We start from the raw sequence: 12,302 nt of genomic DNA on the forward strand, positions 1-12,302 counted from the left end.
AAACATAACCATCTTTGATTAACGAGCTAGTCAAGTAGAGGCACACTAGTGACATTTAGTTTGTCTATGTATTCACACAAGTATTATGTTTCCGTATAATACAATTCTACCATGAATAATAAACATTTATCATGATATAAGGAAATAAAATAATAACTTTATTATTGCCTCTAGGGCATACTTCCTTCACCTTATTCCTTCATCCATCGTGATCTCACCCAAAACATGAAAACTTCAACCACACAAAACTCAACAAAAACTTTCGTGAGATCCGTTAGTATAATAAAGAAAATCACCACTTTAAGTAGTGTTGCAAACCCATTCATATTTTATTATTGCATTATACCTACTATATTCTAACTTTACCATGGCTTATACCCCCCGATATAATCCAGAGATTCAGCAAAATAAACACACATTGCAACAAAAACAGAGTCTGTTAAAAACAGAATAGTATGTAGTAATATGGACTTTGTCCATAATTTTGTAACTCCAAATATTCTGAAACATTAGAACAACGTAGGAAATTTGTATATAAATATTGTTTAAAAAAATTAGAATTTTGATTTTTAACAGTTCATCTACTGGACGCAAAAGTTTCTATTTTTCAACAGGATCAAATCAACTATCAACCGACATGATCTTAAAGGCTTTACTTGGCACAAACACTAAACTAAACATAAAAAGACAATCATAACAGTAGCATAATTATGTGAACACACAAAAACAGAAAGAAAAAGAGAAACACTTATTTTATTCATTGGGTTGCCTCTCAACAAGCGCTATCACCTTATGCCCTAGCTAGACATTGATAATTTTAATTGTGCTCACATGAAAGTGAAAAATTGAAACACGAAGAGAGCATTTGCAAATCATTTTTAAGTTTAACATACTTCCTATGCGTAGGCATTTTATAGGTGAACAAATTGGCAAGTCAAAAAATATCTAGCAAATGCGTAGAAGAAGAAGGAAACAATAGTAATCTCAAAATAAAAAGAGGTAATTTAGTAACATTAGAATTTCTACAACCATATTTCCCTCTCATAATAATTACATGTGGGATCATGTTCAAATTCAACAATATAGCTATCACATAACATATTCTCTACATGATCCACAAGCATGCAAAGTTTATTGATAAGTACATACGATTTCATCAAATAGTGGGAAATATCATCAAATAAAGTCATGACCTCTCCAAACCCACTTTTAACAAAAACTAGCAAAGTGGCCTGCTCGATGCGCGGCCTAGAAATTTATAAAGTTTGTTGATGAGTACATACGATTTCATTTATCTAAATAAAAACCTAAATTACATGTGATGTCATTTTGAAATATCTACGACTTCCGTGAACATAGTTTCATTTTTTGTATTTTCGGGTTTTTACAGATATTCAAATATATTCAACATCACTTCATCATTTACATGTTAATTATGCATGATGTACTAACTATTTTTTATGATTAGTTCCATTGTTCAAAATTTTACTTTTGGCATTTTATCTGTTCTTAGTTATATATTTTTTGCAATAAACACAGTGCTAATACTTCTCATTGTTTTCATGTAGGCATGGGTAGATATGCTTACGTTGTGCAAGGTTGGAAGGTATTTTTTTCAATATATAGCGATTTTTGTACTGAAGGTGTTTTTGTTTTAATTTTGTACAAGAAGTAGTGTATTTATATATTGCACATATCCATTAAAGCTCTGTTGGTAGTTATTTGTTCTAATGGTCATTTGATTTATTTAACTTAAGACACGTGTGCTCAATCTAAATTAGGTTGTTCATAGTGTAGTAGTTTTTATCGTTTTAGGGTAGCATCGCTCGTTGGTTGTGCCATGTACAATTCATAATTTATCTTAACGACCCTAATTCTATTTCATGGAATAAAACTCATTTTCTTAGAAACATGTGCTCAACGGTACCAATACTGACTTATATTACCGTAATCCTATTTCATGGAATAAAACTCATTTTTTCTAAAAAAAAAGGACACATGTGCTCAGCAATACCAATGGTAACTTGTATTTTTAGGTTAGCATAGTTTGCTGTCATATTGTCCACTTCCTAGAAAAGAAACATCATCCATAATATGTTCATTATTCACAAAAAGAGAGGCATAGTGCATAGTATTACACACGTATGTACAAAACTTTCCTGGTTTCATTGGTGCCACCATGCTAATTGTACCTTCCCTTTTATATATTCTTCTCTTCCAAGTAGTTTTTTTGTGTTGTTTTTGGAAAGGTTATTTTTTCTGCTGGTGGAATATTATGGGATTTAGCCAAACGGGCTAACACAGATGGACTTAGCGACCACACATCTTTCCTACATAGCCTAAAACAAAATCCTCCTTTCCCTTCACACACACAAACAAACACACACACACACACACACAAACACACACACACACACATGTTGCTCTTGCTTTTGCCCTTGCCTGATCCCCTTTCTCACTCCAACATTTCTGCCGCCGGTAGCTCCCATCAGCTTGATTCCATGATTCCCTGCCTTGAACTTGCTCGTCCTCACCTGTAGCCACCCTCACAGCTTGATTCGCTAGTGCCGCCACATGGTGACCTTCGACAGCGGCTGGTTTGTCTCCTCGTACGCCTCCTCGGCCTCCTCCTAGGCTGGTAAATGGTGATGGAGTGGTAACGGTGCCCAAGGTGTAGCTGCGCAAGGGAGGAGGTGAGATCATCTATATGCACGGTGTTGTTGTTGTCAATATCCGTGCAGGTAATGTTGGCGTGGATTTTGTCTCACGTAGCTAATTTGATCCATCTTTAATATGAGGATGGTGTAGATGTTTTCTGTCCCTACAGCATTCTCCAAATCAGCAAAATTCTTCGAAGTTTGAAGGTCCCTTTTTTCCTTTTCCCGACTGTCATATTTTTTCATAACCGCTTCCTTTGTTTTTGTGATTGAAACAATAGTATAATATAATTAAGGAAATGCCTGTTAGTGAAAACTGTTTAAATCCTACAAAACATGTGATTAGTTTTTAAGGGCACAGATAATAATTAGTGAGTGAAATTAAAAAGAATATATGTATATGTCTGTGCACATATGATAACTCAATGGGCGGTGCTTTTGCCATTGGCATGCATGTAGGTGATGCGCTTGCTTCGATCTTTGTCAGGAAATGACACCTATGGGATCCCAGGGAATCCCTTCTTCGGTTGGCGGGGTGTGGGGCTGCGCAAAGAGCAGGTCTACCGATCAATACGAGGGGATTTTTACCCAGGTTCGGGCCTCAAATGATGCGTAAAACCTTAATCCTCTTTGTCTGTGTTTTTCTTGTGCTCTTTAGTTCTTGGACTAGTTACTATGCGTGCGCAGTCCAAAAAGTCTGAATACTTCCATAGTATGCCTCGGGCCTCCATTTATATATCAAAGGGGTTGCCATAGTGGCACACATGAGGTGGAAATTACCTATCGTGTACAAGTTTATCGCCTGACACCATAGGACAAAGGGATTTAATGCGCCGCCTACATGCCCTCTCGCTTTATTGGGGGCGGCAACAGAGCTTGTCCCGTCCGTCGCCGCCTTGCCTTGCTTCTACGCGCATCCAGGCTGACGAGGAATGCAATGCCATGCTAGCTAGCTGCTGTGCTGGTGCGGTGACAAGATCTTCACGAAGATCTGCATGCCACCACGCAGGTGCTTGACTAGCTGGCCTAAGTTGAGATGATGATAACATGTAACCTGCTGACCATCAATCCCATGTAACCTGCTGATATCTTGAGTTGATGTGCATGATGTATGATAACATGCCGATCTGCTAAGTTGAGATGCATGATGCATGGCCACCAAGACGTAGATAAACCTCTTTTTTTTGAACAAATGTAGATCAACTTGATTTCATCGCTATTCTTTTTCAATCATCAAGCACACAGATTTTAGCTTGGAGCCAGACCTTATTAGAATGGAGTAATCATCTGCTCCACATGGGCAGAAATGCATGGTTGCTCACACGACCACGCCTTAGGCGCTTCTAGATACTGTTGGCGGTGACTTGACAACCGATCGGGGCGCAGCTAGATACGGTCGGCAGAGAGTTGACAATCAATCGGGGTATCTTTTTCTTGTTTTTCAGTGACGGACGGGAGACGACCAATTGGCTGGCGGCAACTTGTGATTAACTCATGGAACAAGCACCATTTTCTTTATTTTCAATCATGTACGAGAGGACGGCCAATCGACCGGCGGCGACTCGACAACAACATGGAATATGGAAATTTTTCTTTTCAATCTAGGACAAGGAGGACAATGCTTTAGGTCATATATATGTTTCCATGGCATAGGTGGGTAATTTTGATCAAGTAAGACTTTGGATGATCTAATGGCTGTAATTACATAACTTAAGAGTTTAATGGTCAGATGTTTCTAATTTTTGTGGAAGTTTTTTACCATAATTCTGTTTTTTCTGGTTAACCAGTCAAATACTTTTTATATACAAATAGATTTCATAAGACTGAACACTCTCCAAATATGTGGGATTATTATTACTTAAAGTTGATGCTCTTCCAAACTCACTTTCAATATTTTTATTGCCATATTTATTATCAATATCATATTCATAGCTTAAATAAAATTTCAGGATTATAAGAAGCATTATCACCCCAATCATGATCATTGCAATAAGTAGCCGACATAACAAAATTATCATCCCTAAGCTTCTCGTTTTGCATATTATTAACATAGTTGACATTAATAGAATTTATAGTAAAATCATTGCAATCATGCTTTTCATTCAAAGAGCTATCATGGATCACTTTATAAATTTCTTCATCACAATTTCCAGATTCACAAATCTCAAGCAGATAATCTAGTGAACTCAATTCACTACCACTTGGTTCGTCATAATTGAATATTTTAAAAAGATTAGCAAGTGGATGAGGATCTATATCAATAAATTTTTAGCAAGCTAAGATGCAAGCAAATAGAAGGCACATCACAACACAATCAAACAAAAAGGTCGAACGAGAAAAAGGCAAACAAAAAATATTTTTGTGTTTTTGCAAAATGTTTTATAAGTGAGGGAGATGAAAACGAGAGGAAAATGGCAAATAATGTAATTCCAAGGAGATGAGATTTGTGATTGGGTACCTGATAGACGTTGAAGATGTCTCCTCGACAACGGCGCCAAAAATTCTTCCTGATTGCTTGTATCTACATTGGTATTTCCCCGAAGAGGAGAGGATGATGCATCACAACAACGGTAAGTATTTCCCTTAGTTATAAAACCATGGTTATCAATCCAGTAGGAGAACCAAATAACACTATGTAAACGGTACCTGCACACAAATAACAGATACTTGCAACCCAACGCGTAAGAGGGGTTGTCAATGCCTCCTCGGTATTGAGATAGATTAAATTGTATGAGATTTGATAAATAGATCTGACAAAAGCACAAAATAAAATAAATAAAGAAAAAGTGCAGCAAGGTATTTTTGGGTTTTTGGAATAATAGATCTGAAAACAATATGATGGAAAATAGACCCCGGGGCTGTAGATTTCACTAGTGGCTTCTCTCGAGAAAATAGCATACGGTGGGTAAAAAATTTACTGTTGGGCAGTTGATAGAAGAGCAAATAATTATGACGACATCCAAGGTAATGATCATGTATATAGGCATGATGTCAGCTTCAACTACGTCAGTATTTCCCCAAAGAGGAAGGGATGATGCAGCACAACAATAGTATGTATTTCCCTCAGTGATGAGACCATGGTTATTGAACCAGTAGGAGAACCACACAACACTATGTGAACGTCACCTGCACACAAATAACATATACTCGCAACCCGACGTATTAAAGGGGTTGTCAATCCCTTTTGGGCAACGGCGCTAGAAATTGGCAAATGTACATGAGAAAGTTGTAATAAATTGATAGATAGATCTCGCGGGAATGCGAGATAAAATAAATAAGTAAAAGTTGCAGCAATGTATTTTTGTATTTTTGGTCTAATAGATCTGAAAATAAAAGCAAAAAAATATATCGCGGAGGCAAATATAATAAAGAAGAGATCCGGGGGTCGTAGGTTTCACTAGTTGCTTCTCTCAAGAAAAATAGCAAACGATGGGTAAACAAATTATTGTTGGGAAATTGATAGAACTTCAAATAATCATGACGATATCCAGGCAATGATCATTACATATGCATCATGTCCAAGATTATTAGATCGACTCCTGCCTGCATCTACTACTATTACTCCACACATCGACCACTATCCAGCATGCATCTGGTGTATTAAGTTCATGGAGAAACAGATTAATGAATAAGAATGATGGCATGATGTAGACAAGATCTATCTAGATATAGACCCCGTTGTTTTATCCTTAGTAGCAACGATACATACATGCCGGTTCCCCTTATGTCACTGGGATCAAGCATCATAAGATCGAACCCACTACAGAGCACCTCTTCTCATTGCAAGGTAAATAGATCAAGTTGGCTAAACAAAACCCTAATATAGGATAAGAAATACGAGGCTATAAGCAATCATGCATATAAGAGATCAAAGAAGACTCAAATAACTTTCATGGATAAAAACATAGATCTGATCATAAACTCAATGTTCATCGGATCGCAACAAACACACCGCAACAAGAGTTACATCATATGGATCTCCAAGAGACCACTCTATTGAGAATCAAAATAGAGAGAGAGGAAGCCATCTAGCTACTAACTACGGACCCGTAGGTCTACAAATAACTACTCACGCATCATCCGAGAGGCACCAATGGACATGATGAACCCCTCTATGATGGTGTCTTGATTGGATCTAGTGGTTCTGCAACTTGCGGCGGCTGGAATTGATTTTCATCAACTCCCCGAGGGTTTCTGGAATATTGGGGTATTTATAGAGCAAAGATGCGGTTCGGGAGGCCACCGAGGTGGGCACAAGCCACCGGGGCGCGCTGTCACACCCTGATTTTCATGCCACAACACTTAAGCTAATAAATCATGATAAAATGTGGTTTGACAAAAACTTTTGAGTGTTCTGGACCTTGCCTTGTTTGGATTTTTTCTGTTGCTTGCAAGTGCTCTAAAAATCAAATAAATCCTCCAACTCCTACACTTCATCTCCTTGCTCCAAACTCTTGAACCAATGATCATGCCATGTGTATAGAGCAATATAGTATTTTCTGACAAAAATAATTTGGCCAAAAAGTATTTTCAAAAATTAGTTTTCCAAAAACCCCTGAATTAAGATTTGTACTGCAAGTACTTAATTCAGGGCAGTAAAAATCTTTCCAAAAATATGTTTGACTCCTATTAGATATAGGATACCCAGAAACCACAAAAATATAATTTTAAAAGTTATTTTCCTATTTGATTTAAAGGCTTTTTCTTAAGGCCAGAAATGGTGTTTAATAGGTTAAAATTATTTTAAAGCTTTAAAAAAATTGAGAAAATTTTGGGAGACTCAATGGACATATATTTTCCATATATATGAGTTTCAACACATGGTCATGATCAAAATATTGGACAAAACCTCCCAAAACCATTTATGCTCATTTCAAGGATTTGAAATATTTCTACAAGAAATATTTTCATAAAAATCCAACAAAATTCTAACATGTCACATATGACATTCTTGATGATCTTGCCAAGTACCATGTCATGGAGAATAGTATAACCCCATGAAACCCTCTCAAAACCACTTCTGTCCTTTTTCAAGTTTGAACATTTTTGCACTGTCAAACATGTCCAAATGCTCTGAAACTTGGTGTACATGCTCAAATGGTGTAATAATGCATCTAAACCAAATGGCACAAGTTGGAGAGAATGTTATCTTGATCAAAGTACCCCAAAACCCTTTCTGTCCAGAACCAAATTTGAACAACTCTACATTGCCAAGTGTGTCCTTTTGATCTGAATTTTTGTGGACATGTTCAAATCCTCAAATGATGACACTACACCAAGTGGTGCATCAAGGAGAATAGATTTTCATGACTAAATCTTGGTAAAGCCATTTCTGCTGATTTCTAGGGTTTACAAAAGTTGCATTGGCAACTTTCTCAAAATGGACTCAAACTTGGTGGACAACCACAATTATGTTTGACACTTGATCCTGTTAATTCTCATGTCAAGTGGAGTTAATTTGCTTGCCCAAATTTGCATCAAACACCTTCTGTCACTTTTCAAAAATCACCATTTTGACCACTTACACTATTCTCCTTGAGCTCAACTTTTTACCACATCTCCTCCTAGTCTTCTCCTATCTCCAGTAACTCTTCCCTGGCCTCAGCTCAATGATTGAGGGGTGAAACACCCCCATTTACCCTTCAGGACAGCAGCATTCTTCTCCTTTCTCACCTCCCTCCTCATTCCAGTGGCCCTCCATGGCATCCAATGCTTCCTCCCCTTTCTTTACTCCCTCCTAGAGCTACCAGACATTAGTGGCCGCGCCCACAAGGCATATAAAATGCCATGGCATGCCATTTGGGCGCTCTGAAGTGTGCTACAGTGCACTCCTGCACTGTAGCCGCCCCCTGCCAAGCACCTCCGGCCACCTCGGGCCTCCCCAGTGCGCCCGACGATGCTCCTCGGCGTCCTCAACACGCCACGGCATGGTACCCCTCCTCCTTCTCCCTCCTCCTGCCTCCTCTCGCACGCGCACCGGCCGCCCGAGCGCTCCAATGGGCAGCCTCACATGCGCGATGCCCTGGCACTTCCCTGCTCCTTCTCTCCCTTCCCCTGGTCGTAGACCTCCTCCACTAATGCCTCGGACACGCCCACATGAGCCCCCGTGACCTGCAGCAACAGCAACAGCATCGTCGGCGCACTGGACCACGGTGAGCCACGGGTCGGCTATATAAAGCCGCCCCAGGCCCCCTATGGATCTTCTTCGCTCTCTCTCCCTCCTAGAGACACCCTGGACCAACCCATTCCCCTCCTTGCGCTCTCCATCCGCCACCATGGCCGGAGCCTTGCCGTCGGCCTCCGCCTAAATTCGCACCCACCACTCCTCCTCCCCCCCTCTAGACAGCACTAGAGCATCTACAACGTCAACACGGGCCCCTCCCGTGCTTCTCCCCCTCCTCCCCGTGGTTGTTCCGTCGAGCTGCATCACCACCGTTAGCCTCGTCCGCCGCGGTCGACGCCTTGCTCGACCCGGTGCCCCTGGGCGACCGTGCCACCCACGGTTGGATGCAGCCGGGTCCCCTGAGCACGCCGGTGTGCAGAACATCGCCGGAGATGCCCTGTAGCGCCGGCGACCGGTGTCGAGAGCCTCCTCTGTCTCCTGTCACACCCGCGCGGGAGGTGGAGGACGAACCTGACAGGAGGGCCCCGCCTCATTAAGTGGACACGGGCTCTGCCCGCTGACGCCTTCGCTCGGGGAAGGCGTATTTCCCCCGAGTACGCCTCCTGCGTCGACCGCTCGCGCGCAGCCGTGCAGCTGGGCCGGCCCATGCCTATCTCTCGCCTAGTGCGTAGAATAAGAGTATAGTCTTTTTCTTATTTTCTTTTCCCAGATAATTTGTAAAATCTCCCAAATATTCATATTACCTCCAAATTTGATGATTCAAATTTCTAGTAGTTTCTAAAATCATGCCCTATCTCATGGTGCTATTTGCACATTTTTCCACAAGTATCTATTTCACAAATAATTATCAAATCTCATTTTTCCATTTCTGTCATAAACTTTAGAGGGCTCAAATTTGATCCGAATGCCATGATTCAAATTCCTAGATGCTTCTAAGTTCATAACTTAGCTTATGAACATTTTTATTAATACTTTCTATCCCACATAAAATAATGATCCATTTCTTCATATTTGTCAACTTTGCAAATTCATAGGAAATTCATTTGAACTCCAAATCTAGTGAAACCAACTCTTAGATGCTTCTAAAATTATGCATTGTTAAATGGGTATCCTTGCTCATTTGTCAAAATAATATTTGTGTACACTTCTTGCAAATCCATAAACCCCTTGATTCCATCATATCGAAATGTTTAGAAATATCCATTGAGCCAATTCCAATGAAACCACTTTGGTTAATTTTCATATAACTAGAGATGTCCTAGAAAAGTCAAATCAATATTTTTAGAGCACTTTCATTTCCTGCCTTGTTGTGTTGCTTATTATGGTTGCTTTCGACGATAGTTGACGAAGTAGACGAAATGCTTGGAGTTGGACCAGAGATATTTGAAGACCTCGAAGACTTTGTTAAAACAGGCAAGCAGCCCTTTGACCATATTTATGAAACCCTTTTTATGCATGTCATATAGCACTTTATTAGTGTTACATCGGAATCATGATGAGATGGTAACCACTTTGATGGGTTGCCTCTGTTACTTCCTCGTTCATACTTGCATTGTGCATGACCCTACCTCCTTATGAGGGTTATGCCAGTGGGAGTAGATAGGATGCTAAGTAGTGCTACGCAAAAGGGACGGGAATATGCATGGTGATGGAGACAAAGTATTTTCAAAAGACTTTTCAAAAACCCCCATCGGGTGCCACTTATGCCCGGGGGAGATGATGAGTTGGGTAACCACTTGATGACGAAGTGGTGTACCGAGGCAAATGTGTGTGTTGTTTTTTTTCAAAACGGATTGGTTTAAGTTGCGACCGTTATTCCAACCTTACATGCGCAACCACTCTACCCTTATATGGGAAAGGGCATTATTGATTACCTAGGCCGATACTAGCTTGGAGCCCGCATTACTAGTGACGGGGGAGAGTTGGTGCTCTTTCTCGGGATGGGGTCGTGCCAGGTAGGGCGGCCAAGAACATTTTTATGGGGCACTAGACACACCGTTGGTACCCCGTGCCAGTGGTATGTGATGAATATGGGAGCGAGGCTCCACAATTTTAAGTTGTGAAATGTTGGGCACGGGGGTTACTACCAATCGAGTGGACTCCATGTTAGTGTCGTCTAGGGAAAGATAGTGATCGGGTGCTTACCCCGGGTACTTGAGGTACCGCGGGTCGTGGATGACACAGAAGTTCCCCTGATCTTGTGGGTAAAGTGTGCAACCTCTGCAGAGTGTAAAACTATTCGAATAGCCATGTCCACGGTCAAGTACAGTTGGGTAACCGCTCTTGGGCTACGTCCACTTGTTTACAAACCAGTGTGTCTGTGTGGGAAGAACTACTTGGGTCAAGTCAAAGGACTTGACATGTTTGAGTTGGGTTGGAGCCCACTCCCTTTGTGTTGATATCTGTAACCTGTCCCCTTAGTTACTTGAATTCTCCTGATGCATGTCTTACGAGTTGTTGAACATGTCATTGCACTCAAAAACTAGCTTTGCGCAAATTTTTTTTTTACCTATATCATGCATTGTTGTATCTTGAACCAAAACATGGGTTGCTTGCGAGTACATTCAAAGTACTCATTGGCTTGCCACTAGTTATTTTATTGGCCAGGCATGAAAGAACATGATATGAAGAAGAGTACCTCGGTGATGAACATGCGAGCTAGGACGCTTCCCAGTCAGAATGCCTGTAGGGTTAAGGCAGATGGCATGGGTCCAAGTTACCGATGAAGATTTCCGCTGCGATGTTATACTAAAGACTTGACCATAATGGTCCTACTTGTGTAATACGGTATGTATGGATGTAAGACTCTTGTTATTCAGCTTCTGTGTGTTCAATGAGCATTGATCTCTGGGATCACTGTACACGTGCATTCGGTGATCATGACTTATGAGTCGGGGTCCCCACAGAGCTGGTATCAGAGCCATCCTGACTGTAGGAAGTCTTAGTTAGCATGGTCGTTAGTTAGGGTAAAACTATTTCCAAAACTATTACTAGTTTTCAAAACTATCTATACTTCTCTTCCCTTCTCAGTTTTTAGAAAACTAAGGTATACTTTCCCTATCAATCTCTTCCCTTTAAAACTATTGCAAACGGTCGCTAGCACCCTCAAGCCCCTGACCACGGGATTCCTTGTAATCCTCGTGGGTAGCCTAGAAGGATTACATCTTGCCAAACACTCACCCACCTCTTCTGAACACAAGATTGGCAACACCACATCAAGACGATGCCAACAGAAGATACGCCTTTGAAGAATGAGGACATGAAGACCCAGAGGATGGTGACACCTTTGAATTTTCCCAGGATGATGCAACGTTAGCCTATGATGATCATGGCATAGGATATGCAAGATCATGATATACATCGCTAATAGAGTAACCATGTCACTACCGTTGTTGTATCGGCAACCACCGGTGGATGAGAACCTCGCTATTTGGTCCGCCTCACTATAGTGAGCAGGAAAACAGTTCTCTTCATCCCCCGCTCTTGGTGTCGATGTTGTCATCAACGTAACCGACATGTTG

Source organism: Triticum aestivum, chromosome 7A (genome assembly GCF_018294505.1).
Source record: "Triticum aestivum cultivar Chinese Spring chromosome 7A, IWGSC CS RefSeq v2.1, whole genome shotgun sequence".
NCBI classification, from domain to species: domain Eukaryota; kingdom Viridiplantae; phylum Streptophyta; class Magnoliopsida; order Poales; family Poaceae; genus Triticum; species Triticum aestivum.